The 18,796-nt window shown below is 44.0% G+C and overlaps 1 protein-coding gene across 1 annotated transcript in view; it reads right to left on the minus strand.

The window, feature by feature from the left end:
• The window catches only part of LOC146798595 (solute carrier family 22 member 6-A-like), an 814,343-nt gene that overhangs the window by 541,299 nt on the left and 254,248 nt on the right, over window positions 1–18,796 (minus strand). The window lies entirely within an intron of this gene.

Below are 18,796 nucleotides of genomic sequence, written 5' to 3' on the forward strand. Positions count from 1 at the left end.
TGAATGGATTTACACCATTTAAGCAAAAGGCACGACTCTGAACCAAGGTCTACCCTTCTGCCAAATTTGATGTAATTCCGTGCAGCAGTTCGGGCTGTAGCTGCGTCAACAGGTCCTATGGGAAATTGCATGGGGAAAAAGTGTTTTGGGACCCCCCTTTTTTCTCAGCCCCCGCTTGACGAATCACCACAAAACTTTCAGGATAGGAGCAGACCGGAGATGGCCAAAAGTTTGGACAATTTTGCGAAGATTCGTCAACCGGCGCCAGACTTATTGGGAATAGAATGTTGCGGATTTCCTATGGAAAATAGGTCCTAACTATAACTACCTACTGGCGACCGCCAGTAGGTAATACATGCATATATAAACATATATATAATCTGCATATCTAAATAAATACAAATATAAATGCATGCATACATACACATATACATGTATGCATACATATGCATGTTATGTACATGAAAGTTTGAAAAACACTAATACAAGCACAGCTAAAAAGCCACCTAATTACAAACAGACTTGCTTTAACTTAAACGAGGGCGAGACTTATTGCATTTTCAATGCTTGTTTACTTTGGTTCCATCAAGAAGGCATTCAGATGTGTCACACATTTGCCATAAATTCTGAATGGTAGCACTCTAGTTGCTCATTAGATCACTGTAGTAAAGCTACTGCTCACCATGGAAGTCTGCTGCTGGTATTCAAAGTGCATGTTTCAGTCTGCATGTCAGAATTTTTTAATGAAATAGAAGAGGATTTGAGAAGTCAAAATGTGCCATAAATTTCTTTCTGCAGCACTAATCATAATTGCTATGGCAAATTGAACCCCATCATTTTGTTCCTTTTAAATTAAACTACTCACTCTCTACTACTCACTCGCTATTACTCTCTACTATTCACTCTCTACCACTCAGTCTCTAATCTACTCTATACTACTCTCTGCTACTACTCTCTACTCCTCACTCTCTACTACTCACTCTACTACTCTACTACTCACTTTACTACTCTATACTACTCTCTCTCTACTACTCCCTCTCTACTACCGACTCTACTACTCTCTACTACTCACTCTCTATTACTCTCTCTCTACTACTCACTCTCTACTACTCTCTACTAATCACTCTCTACTACTCTCTACTACTCACTCTCTACTACTCACTCTCTACTACTCTACTACTCTCTACTACTCTCTCTACTACTCGCTCTCTACTGCTCACTCTCTACTACTGTCTAGCAATCACACTCTACTACTCTACTACTCACTCTCTACTACTCTCTACTACTCTCTCTCTACTACTCAATCTCTACTACTCTCCAATACTCTCTCTCTACTACTCACTCTCTCTCTACTACTCACTCTCCTAGGGGCCAACAAGCCCACCACGTACCTCCAGCAAGCACCACGGAGCTGCGTTGCAGAGTGTTTTAAAAAGGGGCTTGGCCTCTGAACACCTCTCTGCAATGCAGTTTCCTGGCGCATACTGGAGGTACCTGGTGGGCAAGTTGGCTGCCAGGGGACCTCAGGATTCAAGGGGACTTAATCCCCCAACTTAAAACACGCCACAGGGCGCGTTTGCACAGTGGTGAAGGTAGGGGGCGGGGCCTGAGGTAAAATGTGTGCAAACACGCCCTGTGGCGCATTTTAAGTTGGGAATTAATTACTCTTCAATCCAGAGGTCACCTAGGGGCTAACTAGCCCACCAAGTACCTCCAGTAAGCGCCATGGAGCTGCGTTGCAGAGTGTTGTAAAAAGGGGCGTGGCCTCTGAACACCTCTCTGCAACGCCGCTCCCTGGCGCATAATGGAGGTACCTGGTGGGCTAGTTGGCCTCCAGGGGACCGCAGGATTGAAGAGGAATTAATTCCCCAACTTAAAACGCACCAAAGGGCGTATTTACACACGTCACCTCAGGCCCCGCCCCCTTCCTTCACCATTGTACAAATATTCCTCTAAAATCAGCCAAATTCCGATTTACTCACCTGTTATCAGGAGAGAACCCAGTGCTGCATCTTTTAGCCCAGCACTGACCCTGAAAAGTAATTCTAAGCATAATTACCAGTAACTTGTATTTCCTTCCATAGGAATCCATTGTGTGGTTTTCACCAGAAAAGTTTCTAAGTGTCCATTTTTGAAACGTACAAATATTCCTCTAAAATCCGCCTAACTATGAATTCCGATTTTCTTACCTGTAATCAGGAGAGAACCCAGGACTGCATCTTTTAGCCCAGCACTGACCCTGAAAAGTAATTCTAAGCGTACTTACCAGTAACTTTTACTTCCTTCCATAGGAATCCATTGTGTGGTTTTCAGCAGAAATGTTTCTGTCCATTTTTGAAACGTACAAATATTCCTCTAAAATCAGCCGAACTACAAATTCCGATTTACTCACCTGTTATCAGGAGAGAACCCGGGGCTGCATCTTTTAGCCCAGCACTGGCCCTGAAAAGTAATTCTAAGCGTACTTACCAGTAACTTGTATTTCCTTCCATAGGAATCCATTGTGTGGTTTTCAGCAGAAAAGTTTCTGTGTCCATTTTTGAAATGTACAAATATTCCGCTAAAATCAGCCGAACTATGAATTCCAATTTACTCACCTGTTATTAGGAAAGAACCCAGGGCTATATCTTTTAGCACAGCACTGACCCTGAAAAGTAATTTTAAGCGTACTTACCAGTAACTTGTATTTCCTTCCATAGGAATCCATTGTGTGGTTTTCAGCAGAAAAGTTTCTAAGTGTCCATTTTTGAAACATGCAAATATTCCTCTAAAATCAGCCGATCTACGAATTCCGATTTACTCACCTGTTATCAGGAGAGAACCCAGTGCTGCATCTTTTAGCCCAGCACTGACCCTGAAAAGTAATTCTAAGCGTACTTACCAGTAACTTGTATTTCTTTCCATAGGAATCCATTGTGTGGTTTTCACCAGAAAAGTTTCTATGTGTCCATTTTTGAAACATACAAATGTTCCTCTAAAATCAGCCGAACTACGAATTCTGATTTACTCACCTGTTATCAGGAGAGAACCCGGGGCTGCATCTTTTAGCCCAGCACTGACCCTGAAAAGTAATTCTAAGCGTACTTACCAGTAACTTGTATTTCCTTCCATAGGAATCCATTGTGTGGTTTTCAGCAGAAAAGTTTCTGTGTCCATTTTTGAAAGGTACAAATATTCCTCTAAAATCAGCCGAACTACGAATTCCGATTTACTCACCTGTTATCAGGAGAGAACCCGGGGCTGCATCTTTTAGCCCAGGACTGACCTTGAAAAGTCATTCTAAGCGTATTTACCAGTAACTTGTATTTCCTTCTATAGGAATCCATTGTGTGGTTTTCTGCAGAAATGTTTCTGTCCATTTCTGAAACGTACAAATATTCCTCTAAAATCAGCCGAACTAAGAATTCCGATTTACTCACCTGTTATCAGGAGAGAACCCAGGGCTGCATCTTTTAGCCCAGCACTGACCCTGAAAAGTAATTCTAAGCATACTTACCAGTAACTTGTATTTCTTTCCATAGTAATCCATTGTGTGGTTTTCACCAGAAAAATTTCTAAGTGTCCATTTTTGAAACATACAAATATTCCTCTAAAATCTGCCGAAGTACGAATTCCGATTTACTCACCTGTTATCAGGAGAGAACCCGGGGCTGCATCTTTTAGCCCAGCACTGACCCTGAAAAGTAATTCTAAGCGTACTTACCAGTAACTTGTATTTCCTTCCATAGGAATCTATTGTGTGGTTTTCAGCAGAAAAGTTTCTGTGTCCATTTTTGAAACGTACACATATTCCTCTAAAATCAGCCGAACTATGAATTCCAATTTACTCACCTGTTATCAGGAGAGAACCCAGGGCTGCATCTTTTAGCCCAGCACTGACCCTGAAAAGTAATTCTAAGCGTACTTACCAGTGACTTGTATTTCCTTCCATAGGAATCCATTGTGTGGTTTTCAGCAGAAAAGTTTCTAATGGTCCATTTTTGAAATGACAAATATTCCTCTAAAATCAGCCGAACTACGAATTTCGATTTACTCACCTGTTATCAGGAGAGAAGTAGTGCTGCATCTTTTAGACCATGATGATGTCACATATTACATCATTCATGACATGGTCAGTGACATCACTGATGACATCTCAAATGCCATCACTGATGACATCACTGATGACATCATCCACGTGAAAATCAGATACACCTCATCATATACTAGTATAACCTTTCATCACTCACTGTAAAATACAGAGTGCCACATTTAAAACCATTGACACACCAATACAAGTTTTTAAACACCAATTCAGTGATTCCTAGATCTAAACACACATCTAATCACTTACCTATAGATTCACTCATACATGCTGATCAATAGAACACTATCAAATATACTTATACACCTATATCGACATTACACACCAGCACACATCCTAATCACTTATGAAGTCATCCTACTCACTTATGCAAACAATGGATCATACTTACTTTTACTTAGCTGTACACTTATAAAAACACCACTTCATCTATTCATATAAATATTTAACTCATACTTAGTGTGTTATAAAAACACTATTACAAGTATACAGTTATCCATAAAGTCACTCATACAATCACTGAGTCTTATTTATAATTACTTATACACAACAACTGACACATACACTGTCTTTTATTTTTCTAGTTTGTTGGACATGTACCATTGAGACATATATTGGCTCATCACTGCACCCATAAAGATATTCACTCACCCAAACAACTGTTACAACATGTATTTTTAACTTCATATACCTACTGAATCAACTATTCACACATCTTTGGGCTGTCACACACTCCCCACTGAACCACACACACATTCACTCTCCCATACAAACACTCAGTTAACTAATATAGGCGTTCACGTAGCTAGTAACCAACTGGTGCAGCAGTTTACACAACAACTGACAAAGTGATACAGATATTCACACAGTTTAGTCACTATCCAATATATTTAGTGAGGCACTATATATTAGTCAAGTAAACAGTCAATCACACTGCTACTAAATCCTCCATCCAGATATTTATATATCTACTCATTCTTCAATGTAAATTGCTATATATATATAAAAATAATACATATTTAAATAACAAACCAAACCACATTCACTGGATGATGTCATCTGTGATGTCATCAGTGATGTCATTTGAGATGTCATCAGTGATGTCACTGACCATGTCATGAATGATGTAATATGTGACATCATCAGCAGTGGATTGCGGGCGCGCGAGAGGTAGTTAGTACAACTAACTATATCGGAGGAATTTCAATGGTTTTGTTCGAGTGAAATGTCCAGCTAATTATAACACCCCTAAAACCTATTGCTTTTTCAGTGAATTTCTACGTTTTTAAAAATGCTAATTCCTAACTATATCAGGCCTGAAACCTATGGTTTTTTCAGTGAATTTCAAAGGTTTTTTAAATGCTAATTCCTAACTATATCAGGCCTGAAACCTATGTTTTTTTCAGTGAATATATATACTTACATATAACAAACCCGAGGAGCAGCTACTCTGCCCTCATATCACTGAGAGGATAGGGACCTCCCATCCTTTAAGTTCCATCACATGGGGGTCACCAATTGCCCTAAAGAAAGTCCAGGACCTCTACGGCCTCAAAGGACTGACACATGTCAGCACCAGGGTCTTAGGACCATAATACTCCAACAAGACCCGTTTTTTAGATATTTTTAATTACCCAGACAGACCCAAGAATAAAGGGAAATCTAAAGAGCTCCCAACACTGTAGTTGAGCCCACCCCGACTTTTAGGGGTCGGGGTGACCCGATGATGAAGCATGACACCACTAGGGTGTGCAAGGGTAATTAAAACAAAAAAAAGTTTTTCCCCACATTCATGGTTGAGTTAGGTACAACCTTTCACTAGAGAGTTTTCTTCCCCCCACCCCCTCCTTCTTTTGTCCCCTACCTCGGGCATAGCTAGTTCACTAGCACCATTGACCACTAGATGCTCAGTTGGAGTATTTTTTGTGATTAATAAGGACACAGGGTGTCTGATGAGAGGTGATTGAGGTTGACAGAGGCTTTGACAGGTGAGCACACAAAAACGGGGCCAAAGAGAAATGACTATTAGGGACAGGGAGATGCTGCTTATTTCAGTAAGCTTGCATCTGAAGATGCAAGTTTTATACTTACGCCTCAATTATGAGTTTTTCCAAATTGTATCGTTATTTAGTGCATTTGAAAATTCCAATACCCTCTGGTTCATTATTTTTCAGATGCAATAAATAATGGCAATTGTGAGTTTTTCCCTGAAAATGGGACATAAGTTATTTTTTATGCTTTCTGCATGGACATTCTCTTGTCCCATTGTTCACTAGGACATTTTCACCTGGTATATGTTGCCAAATTTGAACTATTGAAATTTATTAGGTAAAAAATCTGCCTGTATTTTTCCTACATACTTATAATCACAACACAAACAGTGTTTTGCGCGGGTGTCGCAATCTACTGAGTCACTCATAATTTTGCCCCTATTGTAGTGTATCCTGTCATTTTGGCATTGCTTTGAGGGCCTCATTTACAATAACTGACACATCACTGCAGTCAAAATGAGTTCCGATTTGCTACATCACCATGGATGTGCTGTATTTATGGTATGACGCACCATGGTATAAGGTACAGGCTGCACCAAAGTAATGTGCCACTTCTGTAGGCGTAATGTCGCAGTGGAAACTGATGCATTGGGAGCAAAACTGATGTAAGGCTGGTTAGCGGCACGCAAAGCGATGCTATTCATCATAGAGTCACTTTTCAGTGCATGAAGAGTCCAAAAACATATACAAATTATGATTTGGAGAAAAAATGGCACAATTCAAAGAAGGCAGCCATGAAGCGGGGAAAAGAGAGCAGCAGCTAGGATAACAACCCCAACAACCTCAGCACCAGCCAGGATGTCCAGACAGACTCCCATAGGAAGAGAAAGTGCAATTTCAGTCAGGAGGAGAAGGACATCTTGATCATGGAGGTGACAGAGTACCGACATCAGCTCTTTGTCACCTCAAAATTGGCATTAAGCAAGAAAGAAGCCATTTGGCAGTCCACAGTGACCAAGATCAACTGCGTGGAACAAGTCAAGAGGACAGTGACCAACTGTAAAAAACGCTGGAGGAGCTGGATGCCTTTGAGGAGCTGGTGGCATCTGTCATCCAAGAGGAGTTGGTGGCAGGAGTTATGGGACAGGACTGCGCAGCCCACAAAAAACAACAAGACCAAAAGGGTACATTGCAACAAGGGGCAATGTGGGCAAAAAGATCATGTTGTGTGCAGGGCACAGGTCAGAAATCTGGGTAATGTACTGTTAAACATCACATAAGTGTAACTCACACGCCCCCGTTACATGTAGCACAGCTCAGTCCAGCTCTGTCAAGTTTCTCCCTTCCATGTAAGAAGTGCAGCACCAGTCCAGGTTCACCTTTGTATACTGGCACTTGTAGTGGAATGTACAACAAGAGTCACCAGAACTACAAGTCCTAGAATGCAGAGCAGAAAACATAGGCAGGAAGAACACATAATGCATGGACAAATTAACCCTGCCCAACATGACTGTTACAATACAAGCAACCTTGCACCATGAGGGTACTGTGTCTAACTTGGGCCCATGCACACAAATCTGAACTGTAAAGAAATGGAATGGAATGGGCTTGTAAGAGGAGAAACCGCCCACCTGAAAGGGAAATCAGGTGTGGGGCACCTGAAGGAATAACACATAGGAACAAGCCAAGAGCCACATGTTTAGTAAACTGCATGAAAGTACATAGCACGCAACTATCCTGATGTGCGGGGTGAGAGCACACAGGTGTAAGTTGCCATGGTAATAAGCAGCCGAAGTCCTGTCATGAACTACTTCAGACTGGATGTGGGGTGAATGCAAGTGATGCACATCAGAGGACCACGTGTGTTGAAACAAAAGATTGTGTGTGGCTCTGGTGGGCCCCTGGTAGTGCAGTGCATTATAGGTGCTGGCTGAGCACGTTGAACTGCCACTATGTCTGAATAGGGAAAAACTGCATAGCAAGGAGGTGACCATGCACTGCTGTGTCTGACAGTGTCACACTTGTGTCGCAGCTGGGAAGGGAAGATAGAGAAGAGACCATTGGGGGACTACTTCCTAGATGTGATGTGGCCCTGGGTGAAGATGTAGCACGTGGCAGGGGGAGTCTTACGGCAAATTGTCTCACCATGCCACATATGTCAAAGTTGGGGGATTCGAAACAGGGATCTTTCAAGGTACAGGCTTAACTAGTTTGAAACCACAAAGGGCAGAAGTCAGGGATGGTTGGAGGCTGAGGTGCATGGGCCTAGTTGTGTGGCAAACCTGGGTAGGTACATGTCACCAATTTCAGCACTACTGCCATGTGGGCTGTAGCTTGACCCATAACCCTCAAAAACAGCCAGCCATGCCAGTCTATTGGATATGGTTATGCATATTGCTGGTGTTGTAAGCACATGAGAGTCAATGAACTATCTGGGTTCCATCAGTGTGTGGCAGTAAGTTGAGTCACTGGTGCAAAATGAAGATTGCCAGAGGAGGCATGTACATATATAAGTGAGGGGGCCTGAGTCAAATGATGTGTGAGACACTGCTGATAGCCAACTCTTGCAATGATGAAATGGGATGAGCATCACTGCTAGCAATCAACCTAGTTTGACTGGGCCAATGCCCTCGGAGTTGGTACACAATGCCCACTGTCCACAAATATGGAGCCAACTGTGTGTTCAATTAAATCACATGAGTATACCCAAATAGGAAACCCATGGTAAGTACATGCCCTCACATATTCCTGCAGTGTAGCAAGGTTGGAAGCTGTGTAGAGTGGTGTGGGATATAAGTGAGAAACTGGACTATTGGCCACATGAAAGCACAATGTGCATGCAAAACAGCACAACAAGGCAGAGTGCAGTATGGTACTATATGGAAGGCAGACTGTAGGATCATAAATAATTCATAACCAGACCCACATCACCTTCACAGAGGCTGTGGCCTGAGTACTGGACACGGGGAATACAGGCACCCTGGGGAATAGGTGCAATGTGCATAGTAGTGTTATCAATACTTCAAAACACAATCAGTATTGGCATCATGAAAAACAAAGCAAATCACCAAGGCAGATGTGGAGCTTACCTCATTTCACATATGCAAAATTGGCAGGGCCAGCAAGCTGTGTAACTGTGTTGTACTATGTGTCATGACACAACAAGTCAGCCTTGTCACATAGTGGTTGTGTGAACAAGGCAAAGAAACTTATCTGAAAGCCAACTACAGTGCAACTTGGCCTAAAAACAAATGAGGAATAGATATCCTAGGCATCAATGTTGACCTGAAAGGTGAATTCGTTGGAATTAGTTGGAAGTCTGATTGACAAGCAGATTACTCATGTCACCATCTAACATAGATCACCATCAACATATATCTATTTAATTGCAGGGGATGTACCAACAACTCCTAACCAGCTGCCTGTCCTGGATGAGGATCCTGCTGATGATCACATTTAAAGATCCCTTAGGTGACTCCATTGTAAACTTGACATGATCTACTCCTTAGGTGCTCCACCTTGTAACACATGTATACAAACACTGGCAGAGCTTCCTACAGCATGTGCTCAACTTAGTCTAAGCAGATATGATAACTGCAACACAGTTATTAAGTAAGTAGTTGTGGAAGTGCAAAAGAATATCTATTTAACACACCATAAACTTCTCAAAATCTAAAAATAAATAACCTACACTTACTATTACTATCTAAACTATGCCTAAACAAAACTATGCTAATTTACCTACACTAACCTAACTTAAAACTAACCTCACCTTAACTTATCCTCCTCTACACATGTACCATAACAGATAGGTTAAACATTAACCCACCTTAATGCACATTTGCACACAAGACAAACAATGAATACATGTATGCACAAACTACCTAAGGATTAAAACCTAAACAAATGTACATTTTCAAACTTTTTTTAATACACATACTAAACATTAACCACTAGCCACTTAAACACCTACCCACCCATAGTCCCACCTAACAACAGAGAAATATTAAAATCTATAAAACACTCAAACTAACCCAACCTATCAATGTGCTAAATCCTATCCTAACCTATGCTAAAACTGTATACACTAAAAACAAATAATATGAACTGGGGAGGGTCAGAAAGTTGGAGGGAGGTTGTTGCTGCTCAATCTTGTCCACAGATTGTTGCAAGGTATGCACCATTTTCATTAATGTCTCCTGCAGTTCTATGTCTGCCAGACAAACTTTGTGTCTGCATTGTCCTTCAGGCACTGCCTTTCAAACTCTGTTTGAGGAGCTGATTTTGTGGTGACTGCCTGTGGTGCCACTGCTGGTGGGGCTATAAGGCATCCCAGAACTGGCCCCGGATCATCACCATAAGAAACCTCCACTTCCGGCCTGGTGCTTGCCCTGTCCAGGGATTTCTGTCCCTAAGGATGTGAATTCCATGTCCCTGCTACCTTTGATTTCTCGTACTTGTTCCCCATGTGCCTGCAGGCCTTGCCTACGTGCCTGATATTGTGATATCCAATATGATTTCTCCTGTTCAGGAGTCATGTTGTCTGTTGGAGAGGAAGGACATATGTATCAGACCAAGCAGAATTTGACCAAGTAGTCTTCAATTATATGCATATATAACTATTAGTAGCACAAGCGGCATGTTCAGCCAAAAAGGTTCATCTATGGAACGAATCATGCCAACCGTCATAAGAGGCATGTACTTCCCTAAAAATTACAATGTTAAAGTACTCAGGTCTTGGACTTGTAGGTACAGGAAATTGCAGTGCCTGGGCTCATAAACTTATACTCATGTGCATATGAAGACAGATTCTGAACGATGATGTTGTGCACACATGGACTGGTACACATGGTCCATCTAGGTACGCCCTGGGGATTGCTATGCAATATACAAGAGTGTAAAATCTATTGGAAATCACATATGTGAAATGAAAATGTGAAGCAAGTACACCTATTGTGCCCCAGCAAGTCTTCACTGTTATGATAATTACACAAGCCCCACACACATTGCAGCATAGATTGACTCTGAGCCATGTAGTTGAAATATAGACGGAGTGTGGCTAGCTACCTCCAAATCAACAGACCTGTTGAACACTTCTCCAATAATGACACATGGCCATACTTGGTACACTTAAACAGAGATCATGTAATAAAATTCACCTAATAGCACGTGGTCCTTTACGTAGCCAAGAGTCTATCCATATATGTTTGCATGGATTGTTACCTAGATGCACATCACCTCATACTTGAGCAATATGAGTGTGCACATGCATGCTGTTGATCTCATATATTTTAGTATATTGTACTATATATTGCAGTTAATTGGCTGAAAAGGTTCAATGATGACATTTCATGGGAAATACAGTGTGAGTAACAGCAGCAGTGGGTGGTTTGTGAAATGGCCTGCGTGCTCACAATACACACATGCCTGTGTTACTTAACACACTTGTCCATACAAAACACTACAAAGGTATGGACATGTGTCTATTATAGGGCATTAAGTATATGAGGACATGAATCAGGCATGTACCTGCATTGGCATCTGTGGACGGGTGTCATATCACACATCGACTCATACCTTTTCAGACTTCACTGAGGTAGGAATCATCACAGCCTGTGTGGACCTGCCACACAAAATTGGCCATGCATTGCCAGGTGCACACATGCACTATCAATGTGCATCAGACAGGCAGACGGAAGTTCATACCTCCAATTCTATATGCACATCGAGTTTCGATGGATGTGCAGGTACCCATGATGTGAGATGACAGTTGCCACATATCATAATAAATGTGGGCTAAGTAAGTAAGCCATTAGTATGGACAATGGACTTACACACTAACTGCAACAAATGGGGATATGTAACTTGTCCACTGGTTTTGTTATCATGAATAATACAGTTTAACTATGGCACCTCACAAATACATATGCAGCATCTCTACTAGGAATTATGTTTTCGTATGCTGAGCCTACTCACATGGTCACCCAAGTCCTTTGGAGTTCAAACTTTGTCTAGACTCTGAACTACAGGTACATGTAAGGATCACAGCAAAAATGTGCTATTTGAATGGCAAGAATGTCTGACACGCCTTAAATTATTTTGAGTGTTCTAATTTGGGTTGGGTGGAGGAACATATTCTACACGCATGGGCATCATATGATGTGAACACACAATGAAAGGACAAATAAATTGGAAAAGCAGCTCACTGTGCAACAAATTGGTATTATTAACTGGGATATGTGTTACCCTGTAACCGCACATGTGCCCTGCTCATATTTGGACTTTGCCAAGCACACTGCGTCAGGAAAATCACAACCTATCCCATGCAACATTTCTGCCACATATTTTGGGTTAGGTGTTGTCACTTTCTGTCCATATAATGGGTGGGAGACATTGTGAACTATTGACCATCAGCGGGCATTCACCAGAGCTGGCACAACATTAGCACCGCAGATTCAGAGCCATCCATCATGTGTGCCTGCATACCTTGCGAATAATTTCACATGGCAATTTGGCCTTGTCAACTGCACATGCAACTTTGTCGTACTTCTGTTGTGAATCTACATGTTAGCTAAAGCTTGGTTCCACTGACTGATGATACCCCTTACACATCTCACTGCAACCAATTTACGAGAACACACACAATCCTTACAGAACACAGAAACACAATCAGATGACACACACTGACAGCATTTGGATCTCTGAAGCTGGATACCTTGCCACAGGTGTATGCGTTAGGTCAAGTTACATTGTTCTGTGAATGCTGAACATGTACACTTTGCACATAGGAAGCACAGTACATTGACTTCACAGTTACCTGGTATTGTCTATAAGTTGTACTTGTAGCATAAGGCAAAGTTCGATTGCCATAATGATGGACATATATCAGCCATGTTGCGGTCCATTAAGATAACACCAAGTACATCACGTATCTGGTGCTCAAAGTGCAGACAAGTTACAAGACCAGCCTAGCTTGCTACATGGTGCAAGGGTGCCTGGCTTTGAATGTGAACAGTCTAATTTGACAGCCCATACTCTGCATAGTATGATAATGCTGGAGCCTTCTCAAGTCAACACGTGTTCTTTACAATGCTGCACAAAATCAATCAGTACCAATGCTTGTTTGTCTTCTTCACTTAGCTCCTAACATGGGACCAGTGCACTGTAAATGAACACTGCTCCTTCAAGGCCTGTACAGGCTTATAAAGGACTATTACAATTTTTCATTATGTACATGTATGTGTGACCATTTTGGGGAGAAACCAAACACCCTGTGCAACATGTGGACTGATGACATGTGAGTGTGCTCCCCTGCAACACACATGGGGGTGGCCCACACGGTTTGGAGTCAGTAATGGCCTGTCAGGCTGGAGAAAAATACTCCTTGCACAGTACAGGATGGGTCTCACAGCACCTATGGGCCTCCCCCTGCACTTCATGGTATGTTTTGGTTATAGTAATGCCCGTTAGCAGATCCCTGCGGCATGTTCTGTTTATTTAACTGAGTTATCCCTTCTCATGCCATACTAACCCATATACATATATGGAAATTTCTGATGAAAAAACATTTAAAGATGTATGTGAAAGCCACATAGGTACAAGCTCATGGAATACAGGGACTTACCGGTAGGCCCACCAACTTCAATCATTAGGTGATCGAGGAGCTCTGCCTCCTGGCTGACAACATTGGCCCATCGGTGCTTCAGTCGGTGGATGCTCCGCTGAACATTGAAGAGCCGACTCATTTCGAAGCGCACCCTTTCCCAATGCTCCCGCCTCTCGCGTGTAGGGTAGCCTTGGCTCACCCTACCTCCACTGCAGATCATTTTTGGCAGGTATCGCACCAACAGCCACAGGAGGCCAGCAAACTCCTCCTCTGATGGTTCTTGGACCTGCCCCTGCCTGACATCTCCCTACCCACACAAGCCACCCTTAACCCCCAAAACACAAAATCTATCCCTTCCCCCTACCCCTAAAACTACTAAGCCCTAAATGGACAAACACCTGACAATACAGTGGCCTGTAGTCTGGTGGCCAGGATTTTGGCATCAGTGTTGATATGCGTGACAGCGGCCAATACGAGTCACAACGAGAGGGCGGTTTGTCTTTTTTGAGTAAAGTAATATTCAGCGCCTCCCGAAGAGTAAGTGGCAGTATGCCCGCATCATATGCTTCGGAGTACATTTGTAGTAAATGGAGGGTTAATTCTTCTGCATAGTCCTTATAAAATTTACTGCGAAAACCATCAGGGCCTGGGGCTTTCTTTTTATGGAGAGCTTTAATCGCCGTGCGGATGTCTTCTTCTGTAATTGGTTGAGCAAGGAACTCCCTCTGCCAAACCGAAAGCCACGCCAAGTCTACATCCATTAGATATGTGTCCAGCTCGTTAGTGTCTAACGTACCTTGCATGGTATGCAGTTCAGCGTAGGAATTTCTAAACTGTGCTAGAATGTCTTGATTAGTATAATAATCCTGACCAGTCCCATCAGTGATCTTAGTGATAGTATGCCGTCTATATGAGCTTTAATCTTGTGGGCTAAATAACGTCCATGTCGCCCCCCTCTCCGTAAGCTCGGGCTACATGATGCCAAGAGATCTACCAGGCCTCCCCTCGGCTAGCTCATTGTATTCTAATATGGATTTTTTAACTGTCGCCAGTGTCTGAGTGCAGGGTGAACGTTCGTAGTCATGCTTGAGGCGTTGTAAAGAGGCTTCAACTTTAGCGAGCTTTCCACGCAAATCCTGCAGGATGCCAGCTGATGTGCCAATGCAGGTGCCTCGAATAGTGGCCTTAAACACCTCCCAGAGGGTCGTAGCACTATCAACCTAACCCTTGTTATGGTCAAAGTATTGTACAATGGCCTCGCGGATCGTTGTAACATATAGGGGGTTCAACAGCGCTTCAGAACGAAAGCGCCACGTGAATGCTCGACAGACAGTGTGTGGAATGTGGAGGTTAATTTGGACAGGATTATGATCAGACAGTGTGCGGGGTAAACCCTCCACTTAGGACACCCATCCCCCTGCACTTTCATGCAGCAGCCAGTAATCAAGCCGAGACCAGCTACCATGCACATTAGAAATGTGTGTGCCCGCCAGACTCTCTGTGTGTCGAAGACGCCATATATCTATCAATCCCAGTTCAGCCATCCCCTCGTTTATGACACGGGCTGCCCCAGGGGACAGACCCCCTCTGCCACTAGATTTGTCTCTACTAGGATCTAAATATGTATTGAGGTCGCCTCCTCATAAAATCACAGCTTCAGGCCAAGTCCGCAGCGTGAAAATGATGCGTTCAAATAGGGCAGGATCATATACATTCGGGCCGTAAGTGTTTACAATAGTAACCAAACTGCCCGCCAGGTTCCCATAAACAATAGCATATCGACCTGCGTCATCCAAGCAAGTTTTAATCATGGTGAAGGGAAGACTTTTCTTGACAAGTGTAATTACACCCCGGGAATAGAAGGAGTATGAGGAGGCTAAACGATAACCAGCCCACTGTGCTCCTATGTGTACCTCAGACCGTTGGGTCAAGTGTGTTTCTTGTATGAGGGTAAGTTCTATCTCATGGCCATCTAAACATGCTAAGACCTGTCAGATCTTTTAGGTGAGTTAAGTCCCCGTACATTCCATGTTAGAAAAGTAATTGGCGTATAATCCAGATGTAGAGCTTTAGTTTGTTACATATCGAGCATGATTCAACTGTAATGCATGATGCTACATTGGCATACCTCACAACATTTAGAATGCAATCAGCCACATGAACTAGCCCCTCAAACCCCACCCTCCCACCATCACCCCCCACCCACTTTAGCATCCCCAATGTGCCAAAGCCATCCCGAACATCCCAAAACAGTTCCCAAGTGCAGCGCCGAGGGAAGACACAACTAAGTTGAACACCCATGGGGGGAGCGCTGAAGCATAGTACCCTCCCGATGTACTAGGAGGTGGCCGAGCGAGGTGATAACATTTCCTACCCACTGTATTGCAACATCAGAAAACAATACTAAATTCCCCTAACAGTAATACGCACTGCGAGTCCAACCAGTAGGGGAAATATTATCTGTATAGCACAAATTCTTGCATTTAGTCTGTACCGCATGTGGCACAGCCCTCCAGGACATACAATCAGATACAGATCACTGTGGGACCAGAACAAGATATTAATGCACCTGTGTCCACAACTCACGCTACCTAGCCATTTCAATGTTCAGCTGCCGACCCGGCGGTGCCCCCGCTGTCGTCCATCGCCGACTTGGGGGTGGTGAATATTCTGGGCTTTCCATCTACCTCAATGCGCAGCCGTGCTGGGTAAAACATCACGTAGGGTATCCGTTCCGAGATGAGCAACTTTTTGACCGGCTGATATTCTCTCCTTGCCTCCTGTATGGCCGCGGTGAAATCAGGTTAGAAGGAAATAGTATTCCCTTCATGGGTGATGGTGCCTTTTTCACGAGCCACGCGGAGGACAGCATCCCTATCCCTATAGTTCAATAAGTGAGCTATGATGGGACGTGGAGGGGAGCCTGGGGGGGGTGAGCAGACAGAGAATGATGGGCCCGTTCCACTATTAAGACCTGGGACAATTAGTCTGCACCAAAAATCGCCTGGAGGAGCTTCTCCACATAGGTCTCAAGATGGCCCATGTTCGTAGACTCAGGCAGGCCAGTAATGCGTACGTTCTTTCATCTGGATATGTCCTCCAAATCCTCGTTGTGGGCTTGTGTTACAGCCAATACATTCTCCATAGATTACGTTTTAGTGGTCACTTGGTGCAGGCCGTCTTCAGCATCGGAAATGCGTGTTTCTTCCTCCCCCAGGCGCATCGCATGCTTGTCCAGCTTAGTGGACATATGATCCATTTGCAAGTTTAAATTATCGATTTTCCCATTGTTGGACTGTAAGCTGGCTTGTACTGCAAGTAGGGTTTTATCAATGTTAGTTAAGTGCTCACTGGGCATGTCGGCTTCCGAATCAGAGACTGCATGCTGAGAAGTCTTCCTCCATCTGCGGGGTTTGAAAGTTAAGCGCGGCTGACTGCGCTCAGTTTTCCCCATGTTGGTAGCCCTGGGTTGAGGTGCACAAGAGTGAGAGGCGCCCTTACAAGCAATAGTCAGCCAGCTGCGCAATGCCAGATATCTCGGCATGCCACACAGGTCGCAGGAGGGTCCGCACCCAGCAAGGATACTAGCAGTAGAAGGCTCTGCCGAACATTATGGGGTTGTGTATGTCTCTCGCTGCAGCACAGCAGCACTGTAGCAGGCCAGGGAAAGAGGCTCAGGTGATTACGATTCACAAAGGACCGCGCACCTCCACATAATTACAAAGGGCGAAAAGAACAAGGATTGCGGTGTGGGCGGCCTCAGTCGATTTTGCCCAGGGTAGACAATAGAGAGTTCCCACAGAGGAGCCACCGGCTTGTAAGTCTGAGCAGGGGCGCTACCACACTCGAGCGCAGCTAGTAAACATCAAAGTCCTCACTTAGATAACACTCCACCAGGCCTCGAGGCAAAGATGAGTAAGGGCCATCCTTGCACAACAGGAGTAGGCCCAGTTGAATGCAGCCACAAGGTAGGCTGCAGTCGCAGTCAGCCGTTCCAGGCAGCGAGTGCCGTCGCTCCAGTGCGTGTTCCGCACACGGTAATCCCTCAATGCAGCAGCCTCTTGCCGGGATTCACAGTGGGGAGCATTATAGGCCTCTTGGGTGCAGCAGAAGCAGGACCAGCAGGATCAGCAGCGGTATCAAGGTAGGCCTCACACATAACAGAGTTACACCGGGGCACTCACCTGGTCGACCGGTCTAATCCCAGCAGAAGCCTGCAGCAGTCCCAACCACGACAAATCAGCAGCTCTGGACGGCAGGTTGGTCCACTTCGCCTCCGGCAGCACACAGCCGGTGCTCCGCGCAGGCCAGGACCCGGAGTGACTTCGCTCCTCAGTTACCAGAATAACTCACACCGAGTCACTTGCCACTCCCATCTCGATCCAAACATCACACCGGTCGATGGCAGAGCAGCGCGATCTGCTCCTGATGCCCCGGGGCCGCAGTCACCACCGCTCGTGGGCCACTGCAGTCCCGTACTCAGAGCGCGTCCTGGGCCACCATGTTGTCAGTGCGGGCCCGATAGTTCACCAGTCTTGTTTTCAGCCAAATGAGCCCACAGCAAGCGGATCAGCTAATCTAAATCAGCCCGCAGTGCTCCGCTTCTTGTTTATGTTTTTGGTGTTCACCATGGGCAGGAAGGCAAGGATATGTATCGGATGGATGGCTCGGCCCGTGGAGCTGCTCTACAGAGCGGCCATCTTGCCGTGCGCCCTCTAGCGCCCCCTGGTCTTGAAATAATTAGTATAAATTTGAGGCACTCCTCGTTCAAATCACTTTGAGAACCGAATAAAATTATGTAAAGCAATAAACATCTCGAGGTTTGCGGCGAACCTCTACCATATGGAAGATAATGTTGGGATGCAATATGTGGATTATTTGTAACCATAAAAGTTGGTTGATAACAGGATCTTGACAGGAAACATGTCAACTTTCAGAAAAATACACAGAGCAAATTGCAACTCAATAAGAGAGGATTGAGATGCAGTTGCCTCCACAAGCATTGTTTTCTACTTCTAAACAGCTACACAGTGGAATTGGCTCAGTATGAAGAGGGTGGCTGTCACACATCAAATGCTCAAACTCACTGTGTTTCAATTTTCAAGGCTTAATAGC

This window comes from Triturus cristatus, chromosome 9 (genome assembly GCF_964204655.1).
Source record: "Triturus cristatus chromosome 9, aTriCri1.1, whole genome shotgun sequence".
In the NCBI taxonomy this organism is placed as follows: domain Eukaryota; kingdom Metazoa; phylum Chordata; class Amphibia; order Caudata; family Salamandridae; genus Triturus; species Triturus cristatus.